We start from the raw sequence: 22,866 nt of genomic DNA, 5'->3' as shown, positions 1-22,866 counted from the left end.
TATTTTGGCCATGTGTATGGTTGTAACAACCTCGCCAGCTGTCCTTATTCTATTGGCTGTTACGTCTCGTGCTCTCCAAGAAAGGATCTTGGTAAATATTCTAGAAAGGAGTTGGTTAATTACAGCTGTTCTCTGACGTCACCTTTTGGTCATCCTTGCGGATGGGCATAATACCTTGCGGATGGCTTCTGAGGGCGTCTGGTTTCTTCCGCATAAAATCTTTAGATCTTGTTTATTGATGTTCCTCTATCTTGAGTTATGCGGGTGATTCATATGTCCCGCGGGTGACGTATGAAGGGGTCCCCTCCTACCCGTGGGTGATCTTCAGGGTTATTTGGGTTTTTTTAGTACCCTACCTCTATGAGTCCCCCCTCCCCCCAGTTCATTGTTTCTTCCGCGTGAAGTTTTATGCGGGTGAAATTTTGGACTTAAGATATTTTTTGGGGATTTTTTGGATTTCTTGCGTTAGGTGTAGATATTTTATGTTGGTGTGGATAACAATTAAGAAGTACGATGGGACAGTCTATAGTGGCTGCTCAGTTGAAGCGACGTTTAAGCCGGCTGCCAACTATACCTGACTATTCTCTTTTTTGCTTTCTCAGTTTTCCCGCGTGGCGTGGCGTACTCCCATTAGAACCTTCAATTCTCTCTCTACTGTCAATCTCCCAACGCATTTATTGCGATGGGTATAAATAGGACGGTTATCCCCCTTTGAGGATCTTTATTGCCTTGAACCATTCATTATCTCCTTTCCTTCTTAAAGCAGATCTGGGTTTTTTTATAAAATTCATCATAGCTCGTTGTCTACCATTACCGACTGAAATAATGGTTGGAGAGAAGAAAGGAAACTCGTCCATGGATAAGATTGTCGTCAGTTGGAAAGAAAGAGACTATGAAGACGTCGTCAATGTATACGGGTTAGCCCCAGAGTGGAAGCCGGAATTTTTGGCTACAGGCTCTACCACCAATAAGCCTTCGAAAGGAAAGATGGCTCTTTACGCCGAAGATCTTACGTGTCTAAGCCGGTTTAACTTTATTGAATCTTTACCGGTTAGTTAATCGTTATTCATTAAACTTTAAGGGTATCTTTCATTAATTAGCAAAGTCCAAGGGATTCCATGTAATTAACTCATTCTATCACAAGTCCAGGGGCCTTTCTGTCATTCTTTCAAACTTAGTTCGTTACTCAGTTCCATAACGAATTAGTTCCTTCGTTATTTCTTAACGAATGGCTTTATAACGAACTGGCTTTCTATAACGAACTGGGGCTCACTCGTCAGTCTTCCGTTAACGAATTACTTAACGAATGGCTTAACGAATTAACTCTAGTTCGTTATCTCTTCTTAACGAATGGCGTAACGTGCTGTTTCTAATTCGCCATCCCTGCTTAACGAAAGGTCATAACGAATTACTTGCTAATTCGATATGTCTCCATTAACGAACTAGGGTTAGTTCGTCACGTTCCCGCTAACGAACTACGGTTAGGTCAAAACATTCTTTGACAAAACCTTAACCTCGTACCCACATTCTCCAGCGCCGCCTTTCCGGCGCCGCCATTGCCGGAGTAAACGGGATCTTGCCGGAAAAGCGAGATATCGCTTGTTTCACTACCTTTTTCACCGCTTTTCGTCCCGTTCGATCCAGATATGAGCTAGGGTGACCCCTAATCTTATCTTTTGGCCGGTTTACACCCGCTTCCTTTCGGATCTCGTGTCTTTAACGGTTTAGGGTGTCGGCTCGTCGTTTCGCGACTATATCAAGCGGGTGTGGTTCTCTACAATATCATACTACCATTACCTCGGGTCGGGATCGGCTCTTCTTCTATTTCGGCTAGAGAGAGAAAGTAGGATGAGAGAAAGCTAAGTGTGTGTTTTAGGTGGTGTTTGGAATGGATGGGAATGAAGGATTGTGGCATAATTATGGCTTATATACTATGGGTCATGAACTTGAGCTCATGGTCTATCCCCCTTCTCTATTAACCGAAGTCCATTACCCATATTGCTTAACCCAACACAAGCCCGACTCATAATAACTCCTATTTTATTTTATTATTTCTCCACTATCTCGAGTAAACTTTCCCACCATAATTAAATAATATAGTTACTATTCTTTTTAGAAATTTTGGGATGTTACAAGTCTCCCTCCCCCTAAAGAGGTTTCGTCCCCGAAACCTAACTTATTCTTTGTAAAAGGAACACTTCTTATATTCACACACTTTATTGAATCGCCTTTGTTTTCTGGGTTATCCTTCTTACTCCTGACTTGCAGTCATCGAGTGGTGTTCATGTGTTTTAGCTATCAAGGCAGCTTGTCCATGAGGCCCTCGATGTACCAAGTCTCATCTCGTCTTCCTAATGGACCTTGTTTTATATAATAACGCTAATGCCTAAGGCGAAGCTTTATCACCACACAACTATCTATCATAACCAACATGCATTCAAAATAATTCATAAGTCATTCATACAAAATCACATGAAATCACAAGTCATTCATAATACATAAAAAGGAAATCATTCAAGCTTGCCAGACCAACGTAGGTTCGATCTGTAACATAAAACACCCCTTAATCACACTAACATAAAACAACTGTGGCAAGCTACTTATTCCCCTACAACCTTCTCAGTAGCTGATAAACCATCCTTTCATGCGTCTCCCCTTCTTCCCTCCACCGCTATGGCTTCTTCGCAATCTCTACGGGAAGTTTTTAGAACTCTTTCAAAAAACTCCACATCAACATCCCTTTTATTGAAGTCATTGCTCAAATGCCGAAATATGCCAAGTTTTGTAAAGAAGTGCTGACAAACAAGAGGAAGCTGGAAAAGCTATCACATGTCACCATAAGTGAAGAATGTTCAGCGGTCCTCCAAAACAAGCTGCCACCGAAAATGACCGATCCAGGGAGCTTTACTATTCCTTGTCTCATAGGAAATTTGTCTGTTAGCAATACCCTAGCTGACCTAGGAGCTAGTATTAACTTAATGCCTAATGCGGTGTTTGAAAAACTAGGGATAGGAGAACCAAAGCCCACCCGCATGAGCATTCAGTTAGCTGACCGATCCGTTAAATATCTTTGGGGCATTGTTGAAAACATGCTTGTCAAAATCGACAAATTTGTTTTCCCAGTAGATTTTGTAATTCTAGATATGGAAGAAGAAAAAAGTGTACCTCTGATTTTAGGAAGACCCTTTTTAGCCACTGCAAAGGCTATCATTGATGTTTGCACTGGCAAACTCACTCTTAGGGTTAATGACGAGGCAATCACTTTTGACATAGGAAAATCTATGCAACGTACTCAACATCACGATGGCACATTATATTGTGTCGACATCATCGATTCCATCATGAGTTGCTATGTGCCGAAATCGTCCATCAACACCCCATTGGAAACACAAATCTTAACTGACGTAAACACAAAACCCACTTTTGGACACGATGATTTCGATATTATCAATAACTATCAAGAAACATCAGAAGTAGTATGCGAGATCACCGAAAATAATGAAAAATCAAAAACATCAATCGAAAAACCACCAGCCTTAGAATTAAAAGAACTCCCAAACCATCTCGAATATGCCTTTCTAGAAAAAAGACTCTCAACTCCCACTAATTATTTCATCCCACCTTTCTAAAGAAGAGAAAGATGAACTTCTTAAGGTTCTCAAAAACCATAAGAAGGCTATCGCATAGAAGATCATGGATATCAAAGGCATTAGACCTTCCTTTGGTACTCACAAAATTCTCATGGAGGAAGAATACAAACCCGTGGTCCAACATCAAAAACGTCTCAATCCCAACATGCAAGATGTGGTGAAGAAGGAAGAAATCAAACTCATTGATGCCGGATTAATCTACCCAATCTCATATTCACCTTGGGTCAGTCCAGTTCAAGTAGTACCCAAGAAGGGAGGAATGACAATTGTAATGAACGAGAAGGACGAGCTAATACCAATGAGGACTATCACATGCTGGCGAGTTTGCATTGACTACCGGAAGCTTAATGACGCTACAAGAAAAGATCATTTTCCACTACCTTTTATCGATCAAATGCTTGTTTATCTGGGAAAATGTTCTACTGCTTTCTTGATGGATTCTCCGGATACTTTCAGATTCCCATTGCTCCTAAAGATTAGGAGAAAACCACCTACATATCCGTATGGAACCTTCGTCTACCGAAGAATGCCATTTGGACTATGTAATGCTCCGGCCGCCTTCCAACGTTGCATGGTGGCCATCATTCATGAAATGATCGAACACTCTATGGAAGTTTTCATGGACGAATTCTCAGTCTTTGGAGACTCATTTGATCATTGTCTAAAGAACCTAGACAAAATGTTAGCTAGGTGTGAAGAAGTAAATTTAGTGCTTAACTGGGAAAAATACCACTTTATGGTTAAAGAAGGAATTGTTCTCGGTCATAAAATATCTCAAGAAGGATTAGAAGTTGATAGGGCAAAAATAGAAACCATCTCTAAACTTCCGCCACCAACTTCAGTCAAAGCCATTAGAAGTTTTCTAGGTCATGCAGGATTCTATCGTCGTTTCATAAAAGACTTCTCCAAAATTGCTAGACCCATGACCAAACTTCTGGAGAAAGACACACCATTCATCTTCCCTAAAGAATGTGTTGAATCATTCAACACACTAAAGGACAAACTTGTCAACGCACCAATCATGACTACACCCAATTGGACCCTTCCATTCGAAATCATGTGCGATACAAGCGACTTTGCAGTTGGAGCCGTACTCGAAGAGAAACATTTCCACTCAATTTACCATGCTAGTAAAACTCTTAACGATGCACAAGAAAATTACACCACAACAGAAAAAGAGTTATTAGCAGTAGTTTTTGCCTTTGAAAAAAATTAGATCTTACCTAGTTCTTTCCAAAACCATAGTTTACACCAACCATGACGCCATACGATACCTCTTCAACAAGCAGATGCCAAACCCAGACTCATCCGATGGATTCTACTACTCCAAGAATTCGACATAGAAGTCAAGGACAAGAAGGGAGCAGAAAATGTAGCCGCGGACCACCTTTCACGCTTAGAATGCCCAGCTTCAGAAGAACATCAGGAAGAAATTATCAAAGATTATTTCCAACATTACTATAGAGGGGAGGAGGGGTAGAGGACGACCGAAATTGACTTGGGATGAGAGAATTAGGCATGATTTGATAGACCTAAACCTCTCCGAGGACATGGTTGAGGATAGGAATTCGTGGAGAAGTAGAATTAAAGTTAAGGATTTTTAGAGAGATTTGAATACCTTAGGGCTTAGACTTAACTTATTTAGGTCACATACCATAATGGTATTTCCCTTACATATATTATTATTATTATTATTATTATTATTATAATTATTATTAGCTTATATAGCTGTTAAACTGTGATCTTATTATTAATATTATTATAATTAGTAGTAGTTTTTATATAACTGTTAAACTTTGATTTCCTTTGTTTTGCTTCATACACATGTACTTAGAGCCGAGGGTCTCTCTGGAAGCCACCTCTTTATTTCTTTGGATAGAGGTACGGTGTGCCTACATCCCACCCTCCCCAGACCCTACTTATAGCTTTGCTGTCGGTGGGATTTTACTGGGCATGATTGATTGATTGATTGATTGATATTTCCAACATTAAGTTCTCATGCATATCCAAGCAGTCATGCAAAAGGAAGATGAAAGTCCTTGGTTTGCTAATTTCGCAAAATATTTAGCTTGTAGAATCCTAAGAAAAGGGCTAACACATCAACATCGGAAGAAGTTCTTTTCTGACCTTAAGTTCTATTTCTAGGAAGATCCATATTTGTTTAGGATAGGTGCCGATCAGGTTTTTTCGTAGGTGTGTATTAGGAAAGGAAGCCTTGGATATCCTCAAACACTGTCATGAATGACCAACTGGTGGACACCACAATACTGCCACCACGGTTAGGAAAGTGTTTGATGCAGGATTTTTCTGGCCCACCATATACAAAGACACACATGCTTTGATCCAAGCATATGATACTTGTCAAAGAGCCAAAAACATCTCATCCAAAAACGAGATGGCTTAAAAGGGCATTCAGATATGTGAAATCTTTGATGTATGGGGAATAGATTTCATGGGCCCATTTCCAAATTCATTTGGAAACAAGTACATCCTTTTAGCAGTAGACTACGTGTATATATGGGTAGAAGCACAAGCTTTTCCCACGAATGACGCTTGAGTAGTTGTACGTTTTCTGAAAAAGTTATTTTCACGCTTTGGTACTCCGAAAGCCCTAATCAGCGACAGAGGTACTCACTTCTGTAACGCACTAATGGACAAAGTCTTAGCACGATATGGAGTCTACCACCGACTGGCAACACCATATCACCCACAGACTAATGGGTAAGCAGAAGTCTTGAATCAGGGGATTAAGAGAATCCTTGAAAGAACTATACAAATGAATCGCAAAATTGGGCGGAAAAGTTAGATGACGCTTTTGTGGGCCCTCAGGATGGCCTACAAAACCCCCATAGGAAAAACATCCTTCAAATTTATTTATGGTAAAGCATGTCATCTACCAGTGAAACTAAAACACAAAGCTTACTGGGCTCTCAGAGTAATGAACTTTGATCTAATGTTCGTCGGTAAAAACTGGGAAGATCAAATTCACGAGCTAGAAGAACAAAGAGCACTGGCATATGAAAATTCCTGGTCTTACAAAGAAAAGACTAAAGGTTTACACGACGCCCACTTAAAAGGAAACAAAAAATTTCAAGTTGGCGATCGTGTACTGTTTTATAACACACGTTTACGTCTTTTCCCAGGAAAGTTGAAATCTTGTTGGACCGGTCCACACATAGTTGAATCAATTTTTGACTATGGGACAGTAGACATCTCAAATTCTGAAGGCCATAAGTTCAAAATTAATGGACATCGATTAAAACCATACATCGATGGACCATTCGAGACCGTCTCGGAGGTACTAATCCTCCACCCAGATCAATGAACATGTTGGAAGTAGGGTCTGGCCAAGACCCTGATTAAACTAGGCATTGAAAATAGGTTATATATATAATAAATAAATAAAATAATAATAATAATAATTTTTTATTATTATGCTTTGGATGTTTGTTAGTTGTGTGCAGTTTTTATAATCTAGGTACATTACAGGAGAACGGACAAAAAAACAGGGGACGCACTGTCAAAATTTCGTTAGCCCATAGGGAAGTTCCTTTCCATTTTACCCACCATACTTCATATGAATCTTATTATGAATCTGTTTATGAATATTTTTACATTAAGGACAATGTGAGATTCAAGTGTAGGGAGGGTAATTACTTGACCAATTGCATGCTCAACTAATTATAAAATTCTCTAATAACCAAAATTTTTGTAGCAAACAAAGACTATTTTTGAGAAAACCAAAAGCATATCCAAGAAATTTTTTTGCAAATAATCAACTAAAAATCTATTATAACAAAAAGTGAAAAAGTAAAAAGAAGTTTTGTAATACTGAGAATAAATTTATGCAAAATATGACATTTATACTCAATCCCTCCGTTACTGTGAGATAAACCTCAAGCCATAAATATTTTTCGGAAGCTTTGAGTGGGTCATTTGTTTCGTGTGAATTAGAACTTGTCACAAACAGTCATTTCAAGACCGTACGAAGTGTTATATAAAGAAGAAGGTAATATCACTACAGACCACTCAAATCATTCTCCAAATTACAAAACCCTAAACCAAAACCTTACCACTTTATCCCTCACAAAACCGGGAAAATACAACACTGGTCTTTTACCGGCAGACCCTAAAGAAATGGAAATGCATTCTTTTGTTTTCATATTCCTTTGCTGCATACATTTCGCAAAACCTATGTTGCCTCAAGAACGTAGGGAGAGAATTTTTCTCTTTATCAATGAAGGGAGGAAAAGTGGCGCCAAGACGAACAAAGGCCACCACTTTGTGGAGTTTCCAAAAGCGCAATGAAAAGAAGAGCAAAAAGATATGAACGATGCTTAGGATACGGAAATTGGTCCCACGAAGGAAGATGTAGAAAAGGTCAAACTCAGTCTCAACATGAATATACCGAACTAATGAGGGTGGGGGCTATTAGGCTCAAAGTCGAACGATCCATTAGAGTTGGGAATTATATTCAGAGTAGGATTGAGGAAGAACTGATTCACATCCTCGACAAAACTGGTCTTGACGATCTGACCTTAAAAGATTCACTAGGTTTGTTTAAAACAAATTATCACAAATGGGAGAAAAGAAGCTGACCAAAGAAGACATCTTAAGATTCCCGACAATCAGCAGAAGTTGTATGTACCATTGTCATTAACCTAAACCCTTGAACCACCACAAATTACCCAATCCCGGTCCAGACAAAACTAACCTGAATTACCTTCTGATCTATGCAACCCTTCAAAAAGGTGGAGATTTGAACTTGTTACAAGCTTATTTTTCACATGTCACATTCTGACTAAGAGTGTTCACATACATACATCACAGGTATGATCAGATATATAAACCAAGTGTGAGTGAACATTGTGAGCATGTGACGTTTTGAATAAACAGAATCTCATAAAAACAAATCATCTTTTTATATATAACTACATATATTCCAATGATTTAAGGTTGGTTATTTTGTTTCCATTTTCTTAGAACTCTTTTGGGAATATTTGAAGCCATGGTCCTAACTTGCTATTTTAGAGAATATTTATAAATAGCTTGCTTGAGGACAATCAAGGTTCAAGGGTGGGGATGTTTGATGTATATAAAATTATACATCTTTTCATCATCAAATAAACTCTAAAAACCGCAACTTCTATCAAATAAACTAGCACAGAAGGCTACTTATCACACTAAAATGCAATTTCAGGTAAAGCCAAGCCTTAAACGAAGAAACAACTGAAAAGACGAAGAAAAAAACGAAAGAAAACCCAAGAAAAGCCTCAACCCCCCCCCCCCCCGGTGCCCCTAGAACCACGCCCCCATGCTTTTGAACACAAGAAAAGACAAAAATCTACAAGAAAAGACAAATACTAAAGACAAAAGCAAGGGGTCGTGCCCAACAACCACGTGGTCGTGGTCACCTTCAGATAAGACAAAATGGAATTAAGCACAATGTTGTTAAAAAGCATGGGGTCGTGCCTCAAAAGCACGCCCCCATGGTGAGTCATCATGTACGATCTGACAACATGCAACTGGGACACGGGGCCGTGCCCTTCTCTCCAGACGGCCTATAAATAGAGGCTTAAGTTGCACTTATTTGGTGTGCTTGAAGAAAATCTCTAAACGGGTTTCTCTTATAAAAACACCCACATTACACTTATATTGAAGATCTTGGAAGGAGTTGAAGGCTTGGAGGTTATCATCATCAAAATCACCATAATCCATCATCATTAAGAAGGGTGATTCATCCATATTTGGTTAGATTGTTCTAGTTTAATCATGTGTTTGTTATCATCATCTCTTTTTATATTCATAACATTGTTCATTATGAGCTAAACTCCAATTACCATCTATAATCTATGAAGAAGCTTTGTTTTACTTGATGATTATGTGAAACATGTGGTTTAGTTTGGTATAGTACATGGTTATTTTGCAATTATACATTGATGAAGAAATGTTTTATCACTTAAATTCAATACATCAAAGTTGATGATTTATAATCATTCATGTTAACTCATGTTCCTGGAAACTAGAAGTGATAAAAAGAATACTCTGATACCTTATTCAAGATAAAACATGGATTCTTATGTTGTACTTAGAAATGATGAGATATAAGCTATGATCTATTTCTCTAGTTTTGATAATTCTGAAATAACATTGTTAACAAGATTGCTTAGGTTATCATGCTAGTTAAAGAAATCATATATTAATGGAACGTGTAATTATAATCTAATTAAATCAACCAAGGGGAGGTTGTGTGAGTTAACTACAACCACTCGAAGTTGTTAGGATTGGTATTTGAGAAATCAAAGTCAATCCTAATCGTTCTACTATACCAAACTGCTTGTCTACTTAAATTGATATTCTCGTGGTAGTATGACATTAGGAAAGGATGGACTTTAAAATACGCATGCTACTTTCTTTTATGTCATAGAATATGTTCACTTAGAAATGAGGGACTATTCTATCATATATTATCAGGACAAGTTTATCACATGTTTATTTAATAATCGTCAAGGAATAATGGAGTAGATTCTTGATATTAGATGGTAAACCTTCATATAATTGAATTACTCAGTTAGAATTTCTCTTCTTGTCACCTATATTATATATAAGTATTTCTATTCTATAAAAAGTTTAAAAATCAATCTCAAAAATGATTAAACCCTCTGATTAAAGCAAGACGAAGATTCATTATTAGAAACATTTGTGTCCACGAATCGATACTTGGTTCTTACCAATACTATCCTACATATACGATAGGTACACTTGCCTATTATTTTGTGTGTTTAGTTTTAGTAGAAATCACTTTTATAAATTTAAAACATGATCTTGTGCGAAAGCTAAAATCTCCCATCCTTTACATTTTACCATCACACGCAGCACACATTGAACACCATCTTGTATTTGATAATTTAAGGCTTTGTGCCTGGTCTTCCGGGCCGCAGCTTTTTCTTCTGGGAGGGTTCCTGATGTTAAGTATGCCACAATCGGTGTCCTCCAGGACTTAACACCGGTTTGTATGACCAATACTTGATGTTGCGGGACAGAGGGACGATCGAGGACTTCAATGAGAATTTCTTTTGCAAAATGTTCAAAATTCGTTGAAGCTAATTTGCTAAGAGCATCCGCTGACTTGTTTTCACTTCATTTTATGTGGATGATCTTACAAGATGAAAATTGAAGAATCAAATCTTTTGCTTGAGAGAGGTATGAAGCCATCATATCATTCTTCGCCTCATAAGTTCCGTTAATCTATCCAACGATCAGCATTGAATCTACCCGCGCTTCCAAATGCTTTACCCAGAGTTTTTTGGCTATCCGCAGCCCTACTAAGATAGATTCATATTCTGCCTCATTGTTGGTACTCTCAAAGTCCAACTTTATGGCATAAGTAAATTCATGGCCCTCAGGATTAACCAACCTGAGGCCTGCGCCTGACCTTCATTACTTGAAGCTCCATCCGTGAACACTGACCAATATGGTCTCGCTCAGGGGGTATCGGAGTTCGTTGTTCAATCAGGCACTCTTCTTTTGTAACGAAGTCCGCTAGTACTTGACCCTTGATCGCGGATCTAGGTCTGTATTCGATCATATGCTCTCCCAGTTCTATAGCCCATTTTGCCAATCTTTTAGATAGTTCTGGTTTGCTTAGCACATTTTTTAGTTTGTACCCTGTCAGCAAATTGATTGGGTGCCCTTGAAAGTATTTGCGGAGGTGCCTGGCGGCATAGACCAGTTCCAAAACTAGCTTCTCAAGCATTGAATACATGGCGATATCAGATGCTGATAAGTATAACGTTAGTGGTTCTCCTGCATGTGGTGCTGTTAAGGTAGGCAATTCCATTAAGCACTTCTTGACCTCTAGAAACGTTTGTTCTGGTTCTGCGGTCCATTTGAAATGTGCTTTCTTTAAATAGTTCCTCAGAGTTTACACAAAGGAAAAAGACTTAGCCGCGTGATTGACCAAAAATATGTTCAAAGCAACAAGTCTTCCATTAAGTGTTTGCACTTCTTTGAGGGAAAAAGGTGAGGTCATGCGGGCAACTGCTTGGACCTTGTCCAGGTTTGCTTTAAAGCCCACGCTCGTGACAATTACCCCCTAAGAATTTCCATTCTTCCATCTCAAATGAACACTTACTGGGATTGAGCTTCATATTAATCTTCCTCAGAGTATCAAATGTTTCTTCTATCTCTCTTAACATATGATCCTCTTCGATGCTTTTTGTAACCAAATCATCCATGTATACTTCCAAATTTTGCCCAATTTGATCCTTGAAAGCTTCATCCATCAAACACTGATACGTAGCACCCACATTTTTAATCTAAAGGACATCATTTTGTAACAAAATGTGCCTTGGTCAGTGCATAATACTGGTTTTTCCTCATCACCTGCCGCCATGCGGATCTGGTGATAGCCCTTATAGGTATCAAGGAAACATTTGAATTTAAACAGGGCTACTGCATCAACTTTTAAATCAATTTCTGACAGCGGATAACAGTCTTTTAGGCACGCTTTGTTTAGATCTTTGAAATCAATACACATTGGCCATGTTCCATTGCTTTTGGGAACAATGACCGGATTTGCAACCCAAGTTTGGTATTGGATTTTGCGAATGATTCCAGCATTTAACAGATCTTGGACTTGTTCATTCATGGATTTGGTTTGCTCATGACCCATCTTACGCATCTTCTGGACAATCGGTGTAAATGCCGGATTAACCCGCAGCTTGTGTTCCGCGATCCTCCACGGGACACCAGTCATGTTTGCGGGTTGCCATGCAAAAATGTCCATGTTTTTTTGTTAACAACTGTTTCAGAAATGTTCTCACTATCTCGGAGATAGCAGTTCCTATCGTGATCGTTTGATCCGGAAACTTTTTGTTAAATACCCACTTCTCTGGTTCAGTTTTTTCTGTTCGCTTGGGTACCTTACTGGGTTTCAAACTTTCTGCCATGAAGCAATGTCTGTTTATGTAAATGATTGCCACTCCGGTGCGAGTTGGAACTCCTACCGCATCATGGGCTGTAGATGGGTACGCATTAAAGTCTCATATTGCTGTGCGTCCCAAAATGATATCATGCTTTGATCTTGCTGGTAAGACTAGGAATTCAACGTCCTTAGTTCGTGAGTGGACTCCATCACTAAGTATAACGGGGAAGAAAATCACCCCACGCGGGTGCATCACCTCACCCCCAAAGCCAGATACAGGCGCGTGAATTGGCTTCAGCCTCGCCTTGTCCTCTTCATCTAGCTGCTCAAAACACTGCTCGTACATAATGTCTGACGTACTTCCAGTATCAAAGAAGACGTACTTCGATCGGTAATGACCTATCAAGGCAGTGATTATCAGCGGATTCTTGTTGCATGGACCACCTTTCACCCACGGGAAAATTACGGGCTCACTCTTCCATTGTTCCTCGTCAATTTCTTGCCTTTTGTTACCAATTATTCGCCCTCCTTGAATCATATGAACATTCAAATCCTTGACCTGCTTTTTTGGCGGGCCCTGATTATCTTGTGCGGAACTCTTGTTAGATCCTTGTCTTACATTCTTGACCAAGTGTTCTAACATTCCCGACTTGACTGCCGCTTCAATTTCGTTCCTCAAGGATACACACTCATATGTGTTATGCCCAATATCATCATGGAACGTGCAATGCTTTTTCTGATTGAGGAACGTTCTCTTCATAATAGGTTCATACCTTTTGAATTTCACATTCTCATTGGTCAAAATTTCCGAGGGAGTCTTTCTCAGCAGGGTCCAATTGTTGGTACATTGCGTTGAGGTGCTTGCTTTGTTTTTGTTACCTATCAGTGACCTTGCATCAAATTGCTTTGATGTATTTGCAGAGGGTTGAAGCCTTGACCAAATTGATCCCTTGGCTTGTCTATTCAGCCGCGGATTCTGAAACTCCACCTTTGGTAACTGTTCAGGGCTTTCTAACCCTAAGGTTTTTTCAGTCCTCGTGAACAACTTTGCCTCAATCATTATCTCATCCCATGCCTTCGGCATTCCATCTTTGCCTGTCAAGCAGCGGATCAGAGCGTTACTCCGCATATTTTTGCGGAAGGCTCCCCTCAACATGTCTTCACTTATTCCTCCAATATTGAGACTTTCATCATTAAACAGTGTAAGTCCCGAATCTGGATCACTACAATATGATATCAACACGAACACGATATTTGTGCGGAATACAAATACCATGGTGATTCAAGAACAATAACAAGATTATTTGAAATATTTTCAATGCATACGATTATATTATCAAATAAATCGTCAAATACATAAACCGATTCACACAGAATACTATGCTCTCTGGATGTGATGGCTATCAAAGTGTGAGAGAGATCTCTAGTTCTGTTCAACAACTACTAACCCTAAAATGATTAAACATGATTTATATAGTTAGCATTTACAAGAGGCCTAATGACTAAGCCCAACTAAGTCCAAACAGAAATCAACATGATTTCTGTATTGCTAACCCATGCAAACCGAAATCCCTAAGGATTTCGGTATTACATGCTCCAAGCCGTAAATTCCATCGTGTATAATACTTCGACTCTTCTAGATTATTTCTCTTTTGTCTTGATCATGTCAGGTCTTTTGATATGAGTCAATCTAACCAAATCGTGACCCAACAATCTCCCCCTTAGACTGATGCTTTCAAAACCTTCGGAACCTTTACTTGTACATGATCAGCAACTTCAACATCTGCGTCCAATACTCTACCATCTCCCCCTTATTGACAGCATCATCCAATTTGAATCTCAGATACTTCATATGCTTCCGTTGCAAGAAATCAGTCTTGAAAGAACAATCAACTTTGATAGAAAGAACAACCAAAATATTTTGAAAACAATTAAATAAAACAAAATAAGACAGACATATTTTTGTAATTTGTATTTTTCTGTTTTTTATGATTTATTGAAAAAACTTGAGATGAGATCATACCAGCTAAACCAACTATAACACAATAACCGACATCAGATTTCATGAGCTGAAGACAACAGCTAAAACAAACTTTAAAACGATTTCTTAACACATTTATTTCGACAAGAGTAATTAAGAAGAAAAAAAATAAAATAAATGAAATAAAATAAAACCAAAAACAACAAATAAAACAAATTTAATTACCCGGTCTTCTTGTAATTTAGCAAAAATTTGGGATCAAATTTCAGTTTTTGATAAAGACTGTCGCCTTTATGAAAAGATCCGAATGTGGAATCTTATTGATTAAGGTGCTTTCACAAAGATTCATGTTCAGCGTTATTATGACATAAAGAAACAGGTTGATAGCAGGTATAACGAACTTAGCATGATTTTCATTGCGTCAGTGATATGGATTATGTTCAGTTAGGCATAAATCTCAGATGGACATCACTCATGGACCTGTGATACCTCCTATCTATTCTCAAAGCGTATTTGGCTTTCCCCAGATCACCCCAATTGGACTCCAACCCCCTAGCGCATGATCAAAAGTTTTTTTGTTTTTTTGTTTTTTTTTTGTAGATATTCAAACAAAATTTTAAGCTTTAAGGTTGAACGTTAGACTTACAAGTCGTCCGAACTTACAGGCCTTTCATTCAGAGTGTTTAGGACTTATTTGAATGCCCCACCCTTGTAGTTCTAGTTTGACCCTTTAAGCTTTTGAAATACAAATTTTTAATAACACAATAATCTATTTTTATTTATTTTTTTATAACATAAGCATTAACTTAGAAACATAATATTTTGGGTGATCAAGACACTAACGGGCTCGTGTATGATTGGGTAAGTGCTTTTCTGCCTATCATTCGGAGCGATGTATATGGAGACATGCACATTTCTTCAAAATGACTCTCCACAGTAAGTTTAGCATATTTAGTTATATCACTTCAACTTTTACGCATCATGGAAAGCTACCATACAAATCAATGACTGTTCTAGAGCCTTTTAAGCTTAATAACTTCACCCGTTAGGCACACGAAAACAATTTTCCTATCATTTTCCAAAGGTTGGATCAATTTTCATTTGAAAATATTTTGAAGCTTCTAAAAAGCTGTTAACTGAATAATCATATCACTTCCCAAATAAATACCGAAGACAATTTAAAATTCAGTCGCCCCGGTCACTCTTAGGTTTTAAAGTGAATGGCAATATCGTATGTCCACAAGTGGTTAACGGGACAAAACACATATGAGAATACATGTCCCTCCAACTTAGAGTTACCGACATATTTTTAAGCGAAAGAATTCAAAACACAAAAACACATCACAATCGCGCCGGATGCTTTCAGTCTTTAGGTAACTGGCTATCCTGTGAATCTATGAATAGATGACAGGACCAAACATATACAAGTATATGTCCTTCCAACTAAAGCAACCGACATAATTTTAAGCGAAAGTGAATCTTGAAAAACACAATCAAATATATTTTATTATTTTTTAATAAGCACACACACACACACTTTTTTTTAATTTTTTAAATCCCCCCCCCCCCCCCAAATTTGTGCAAGTTTAGAAAATATGTACACATTTATCCTCAAAAAATACTCAATCATCGAAACGTAGCTTTTAATAATAATATATGAATAAGTGAGATAGTCAGCCAACTGATGTACTATCATTTCTCATGTACGTTGAAGTCATTTTCACATTTTGAAATAAAACAAAATAAAAAACTATACTTGAAAAACTATACGTGAACATATTTTTGTATTTTTTAAAAAATTTAAAATTTTAAAATCTTTTTGACTGATCAATCTTTCATACCAAAGTGATACGGTTACCTTTTATCTTTATGACATCATTTTTCTGTTTGTGAGAATCTCCCCCTAAGAATAAGCTTGTTTTGAGATTCTGTATCCTTGCGAGTTGAGTGTCTAGAACAAGCCTTTTAATATGCAATGTATTCCCTGATTTGTTCCTACACACTTAGATAGCAAATTAAAAACGTTCTATCACCCTAAAATCTCGTCCAGGCAACAAATTATCCATTTTATGGTTTAAAGGTTAAAAAATGCAATGGATATTTGTCCTGTCATGTGCCTGGAACAACCCATTTAGTAAACAATGAAATTATGGTTGTTCCTACACGCATAGCGGGATCAGTTGGACACAGGAACCCAAGTCATAAATGTCTTGGGGTTCCCTTGAGCATCAACATATGTGACCTCTTGCCAACTCATATCTTTCCCATCTTTAACAGAATCATTTGTCATTACAGATTCTGTTTGCTGAGTTTTAAGCTTCCAAATCAGTCTTGGTTTAGTGAATTTAAAAAGAACAGATTTTGGAGGGGAGCAATTCAAATTCGAATTCTTAGAACTCTCAACACTCTTTGACTTCTGAAAATTTATTTTCCTTTTAACATCTAAATCATTTGAATGTAAACCTGTCATATTAACTTTAAATCCTTGAGTATCTGTGACCCGTTGTACAGATACTCATGGTTTTGTAAAATAAGCATTTTGTTTAACCACTGGATTCGGTTTAAACCTGTTACCTTTCAATTGAGAAGCTTGTCTATTAACAGCATGGTAGTGACACTCCTTTACCAAATGCCCGCCGTTTCCGCAGACGAAACACGCCTTCATCCTTCTTCTAATGTCATCGGAAGCACTTGCTCATGTTGGAATTCCTTCTTAGGAAAGGTTTTTCCATTCTTCTTGCCCCTTGGGGAAGCCTTCTGATCTTGCTTGTAATAGGGAACATATAGACGATGAACACAATTTCTGGCTATATATCCTGGCGTGCCACAGTGGTAACATGTTTGCCTCTTAATATAAATAGCACCCAATGATATATCAACACATGGAGATCCGGAGGATCTATGAGGACGAGACTATCCTTGTTGTGTTGATTTCTTATGTGTCTTCCCTTTATTGTCAAGACTCTACGTGTTATTATCAGTACAATTTTGTGTTGTGGGGTCATCTGAGTTTGATGACACGTTAGAATAATATTCATTTTCACTAGCTTGAACCCCTTTACTATCAGAAGCAACATCATTTACTATATCTGCACATGACGTAGAAGCATTAAAATTGATCTGTCACACCCTCAAAATCCACTAACGGAGTTTTACCGTCAGAGGGTGTGAACTGGCAGGATCGGAATCATCAGTTATAATCAAACCATAAAATAAAGTTTCAAAACCATGAAAACGTTTACGAGTAATTAAATGCGGAAGCGTAAAAACCTTTAATCAAAAGTTGCGTCACGCAGGACGACTTAAAACCAAAGATAACCGTTAAAAAAATAAGTTTGCAGGACAAAAGCGTTTTCAATCAATGCATGTTCCTAAACCGCGCGCCCGCCTCGGCTACCTGAGAATAACATACTAAAAGTGTCAACACAAGGTTGGTGAGTTCACAAGTTATATAAAAATAAATCGCTTAGCGTTTGCGTTCAGCGTTACAGCGTTTTGCGTTAAGCGTTTTGCGTAACAACGTTACGGCGTTTTGCGTTAAGCGTTTTGCGTAACAACGTTACGGCGTTTTGCGTTACCAGATAGTGTTATGTCAAATTATATATCGATAGGTAGCTAGTCTATACAACAAGTATTACTAAGTGTTCGACACCGAAGCTGACTCGTTTAATAAGTGCCTTGTCACCAGGTCCTCCAGACCATGGTACGTGTTAGCCAAAATTACACCCGCTCGACCTCCAGTCGAGTTTAGCGTTGGATGGGGTTTGTCAAACCCAGTAATACTACTCAACAGTGACTCGCAATTCTAAATATTAACCGGTTCGATGTGTAGGACTTCAAATATTTCGTTTGCCACTTAGCCTTTACAAGTGATATATAATTTATAACAAAATCTTAAATGCGTTGTGGAGTATGTTATCTCGCCCAAGTGAAAAACGTTTGAAAACAGTTTAAAGAGGGGAAAGTGAAACTCACTGTTTGCGAAGAATTTCCCAAAATAAATCAAGAATTTCCCAAAATAAATCACCAAGATGCGCGTCACCGAAAAACTCTCTCTAACGTTCTAAAACAACAAAGAGATTTTCTAAGTGTCGGAATATTATCGAGTCTCTAGACCCGGCACATAATACCTATGCACATAACATGTTTCGTGTTTCGTTTGTGAATCGTGTGTGACTTTAACAAGTGTTTTTGTGACACATCACATGTGTAAGCAATCATATACGTGTCATGTATTCATAACGTACAGTACTAGCAATTATTCCCCGTAAGGGCATTTTGGTCAACAAATAACAATTAACTAGCCATTATTCCCCATAAGGGCATTTTGGTCAAATTATGACAATCAATTAGCAGTTATTCCCCGCAAGGGCATTTTAGTTAAAACACGACAATTATCTTGCAATCATTCCCCTCAAGGGCAATTTGGTCAAAACACGATAATAAATTAGCAAGTATCATATTTCATGCATTTTCACAAAACTCAGCAGCTAGTTTCACCAAGACAGAAATCCTACTAGAAAGATTGTACTGTTTCACCGATCATAGCATCTCAATTAATTTACCAAAAATCATCACAGAAGCACATACGTCTTAGGTTTCCAGAACATATTTTATTACATTTTTATTCCTCATAGTTTTCTCACAATCATCAAATCATTACAGCAAACTCATAACAGTCAAATTCATGCGCAACAGAATGTTATTTGCAATTCCCGTTAAAAGAAAAATCCAATAAATGCAAGACCACTTGGGTTAGGTTCCTAACTCAATGAGTCAACTTCCAGAAGTGAAACTAACCCAATTGGTCTCGTAGTTCATGAGATATAACATTTACAACATAACCTAACAGCAGGTCTAACAGCTCAGCTTTGCACAACGTTTTTGTAAAATCATAAAAGTTAACTTCTACTTGTCCAAAAATTACAAGTTTATATTCTTTAGAAACTAGACTCAGCCTAGTTTACTGTAGTACCAACAAACTCAACCAATTTTTAGGTTTACACTTCGTTACAGTCACTTAAACATCAAATACACATTCTATCCAGAAACTGTTTGCATCCAAACTCAACATAATAACAACCTATGAACTATCATGTATTCATATGACCCTCTAGAATCCATAAAACCATCCATGCACATCAATTACATATTACACACTTGATTAGGGTTTGTGTTTGAACTCAAATCAAAGACACAACAATTTACATGCAACAAGATTCAATCTAGTTATCAAATCAACAACAATCATGTTAACTTCATACATACATGAAATCGGCTCATCTAGGTTTTCAATTAACCCATTAAACCTCAAAATCAATAAACAAGAATGTATAGAATAATCAAATATACCTTCCTAGCACCTAGTTCTTCAATCAACCACTTGATTTGATGTTGTATGTGTGTGTATAATGGACGGCAGCCGTGAGGGAGGGGGTAGGGGGTTTCCGATCGGGGTTGGGAGTGTAGAAAATAAGTTAGGGTTTAGGTTATTAGTATATATTTATAATAATAATAAGTTACACTCAAGTCCCTCCACTATCAAGTGTTACTTTTCTAGCCTAACTAACTTGTTTACATCTTGAGTTAACGTTTATAACCATGTTATCACATAACACATAAGTCTAACACATAATTATCACATAATTACTGTTTTGACATTTTTCGTTTATTCATCAATCGTTTGCGTCAACTCGTTTGCGTTTCGGTGCAAATCCCGAAAGACTACACATGTAGTAAGTGTTAAGCGTCATTTAAACCCTAGTTTAAATGTAATGAAGTGTGCGTTATAGATTTAGTGATCTTAAGTTTGAATTGACGGAGTTGAGTTAACGGAGTTAACCTGAAATTGACGATTGTCACATCATTCCCATGTTAAAGGATTTTCGTCCCAAAATTTGAGTCAAGTCGTGATGAGTGTCTGAAAGAGTAAGAAAAAAAATTTCAGTTTGTCATATCATCCCCTAGTAGAAAGAAATTTCGTCCCGAAATTTAATTCATACCTCCGGTGATGTCTGACGGTTTGCCGAGTTTCGCGGTTTTCTGTGTTTGGTTAGCCCTTCAAAAAGGTGAGGATACTTTTTCATCATTTGATCCTCGCGTTCCCACGTGAACTCCGGTCCACGTCTCGAGTTCCAACGAACCTTATCGATTGGAATTTTGCTGTGTTTGAGCGTTTTGGTTTCCCAATCCAAAACCTCGACTGGTTCCTCAATGAATCGTAACTGTTCATCAACTTGTAGTTCCTCCAAAGGGACTACTTGGGTTTCATCAGATAGGCATTTCTTCAAATTTGATACGTGGAATACATCGTGTACGCCACTGAGTTCTGTTGGTAGGTCCAGTCGGTACGCCACCGGACCAATGCGCTCAGTTATCCGGTACGGACCAACATACCGTGGGTTGAGTTTGTTTCGCTTCCCAAAGCGAACCACACCTTTCCAAGGTGAGACTTTGAGTAACACCCGATCGTTCACTTGAAATTCGAGAGGTTTTCGGCGCTTGTCGGCGTAACTCTTTTGGCGATCTCGTGCTGCTGCCATGCGATTTCGGATTTGAACAATCTTTTCCGAAGTTTCGAGTACCAGTTCCGGACCAGTGATTTGGCTGTCACCCACCTCAGCCCAGCAGAGTGGTGATCGACACTTCCGTCCGTACAGCGCTTCAAACGGCGCTGCCTTAATACTTGCGTGGTAGCTGTTATTGTATGAAAACTCTACCAAGGGTAAGTGGGGTTCCCAACTTTTTCCGAAATCCAATACGCAGGCACGCAACATATCCTCCAGGGTCTGTATAAATCGCTCACTTTGCCCATCCGTCTAAGGATGGTATGCTGTGCTCATATCGAGACGGGTGCCTAGTGCGCTTTGCAGCGACTTCCAAAAGTGCGAAGTGAAACGAGAATCTCGATCAGAATTGATTGAGACAGGCACTCCGTGTCTAGACACTACTTCCTTCATGTAAACATGAGTCAGTCTTTCCATTTTGTCCGTTTCTTTAATTGCTAGGAAGTGTGCCGATTTAGTCAACCGGTCAACGATCACCCAGATGGTATCGCATCCCGTCGGTGTCTTAGGTAAACCCGTAATAAAATCCATTGAGATGTGTTCCCATTTCCACATTGGGAGTTCCGGTTGTTGCAGTAGACCAGATGGTTTCTGGTATTCTATCTTGAATCTGGCACAAGTCAAGCATTTGCTCACGTAGGTGGCAATGTCGGCTTTCATGTTCGGCCACCAGTAAAGTGCCTTTAAATCATGATACATTTTATCTGAGCCAGGGTGGATAGAATATCGGGACTTGTGTGCTTCGTCCATCACTAGAGTTCTCAACTCTCCGTATCGTGGAACCCAAATCCGGTTCTCAAAATAACGAACCCCGTCCGATCTGGTTTCAAGTTGTTTGTTCATGCCCCGCATGAGTTCCGATGGAAGATTGTCATCTTTCAAAGCTTCAAGTTGCGCATCGCGAATCTGATCGGGTAAGCTGGCATGAATCGTGAGTTGCAATGCTCTCACCCGTCTGGGTTTATCTGTTTCTTTTCTGCTGAGGGCGTCGGCCACCACATTGGCCTTGCCAGGGTGGTACTTGATGGCACAATCATAATCTTTGAGCAGCTCGACCCAACGACGCTGTCGCATGTTCAGCTCCTTCTGATCGTAGATATGTTGGAGATTCTTGTGGTCGGTGTAAATGGTAAACTTGGTACCGTACAAGTAATGCCTCCATATCTTAAGGGCAAACACCACAGCTCCGAGTTCCAAATCGTGGGTCGTGTAGTTCTTCTCGTGAACCCGTAGTTGTCGAGAGGCGTAGGCTATAACTTTCTCGAGTTGCATCAGCACACAACCGAGACCTTGTATAGATGCGTCACAGTGTACCTCAAAATTTTCCGTTCCCTCGGGGAGGGCTAAAATAGGGGCGCTGCAGAGTTTGGTTTTCAATAGTTGAAAGGCAGATTCTTGCGCGTCACCCCAATCGTACTTAGTGCCCTTGTGAGTCAAAGCGGTGAGGGGTTGAGCAATCTTTGAAAATCCCTCGATGAAACGCCGATAGTAGCCGGCCAGTCCTAGGAATTGTCGCACCTCAGTCGGAGTCTTAGGTGCTTCCCAGTTTTTGATGGCCTCTACCTTACCGGGATCGACGTGGATACAATTCTCGTTGATCACATGTCCTAAAAAGTGAACCTCGCGAAGCCAAAATTCACATTTCGAGAGTTTTGCATACAGTTGTTCCTTCTTCAATAGTTCCAGAATTACCCTTAAGTGCTCTTCGTGGTCAGTCTCGTTCTTGGATTAGACGAGAATGTC

The sequence above is a fragment of the Bidens hawaiensis genome, unplaced genomic scaffold (assembly GCF_021521415.1).
Source record: "Bidens hawaiensis isolate Kalapana, Puna unplaced genomic scaffold, B.hawaiensis_p1.1 tig00002355_1, whole genome shotgun sequence".
Lineage (NCBI taxonomy): Eukaryota > Viridiplantae > Streptophyta > Magnoliopsida > Asterales > Asteraceae > Bidens > Bidens hawaiensis.
This window is presented reverse-complemented; position numbering follows the sequence as displayed.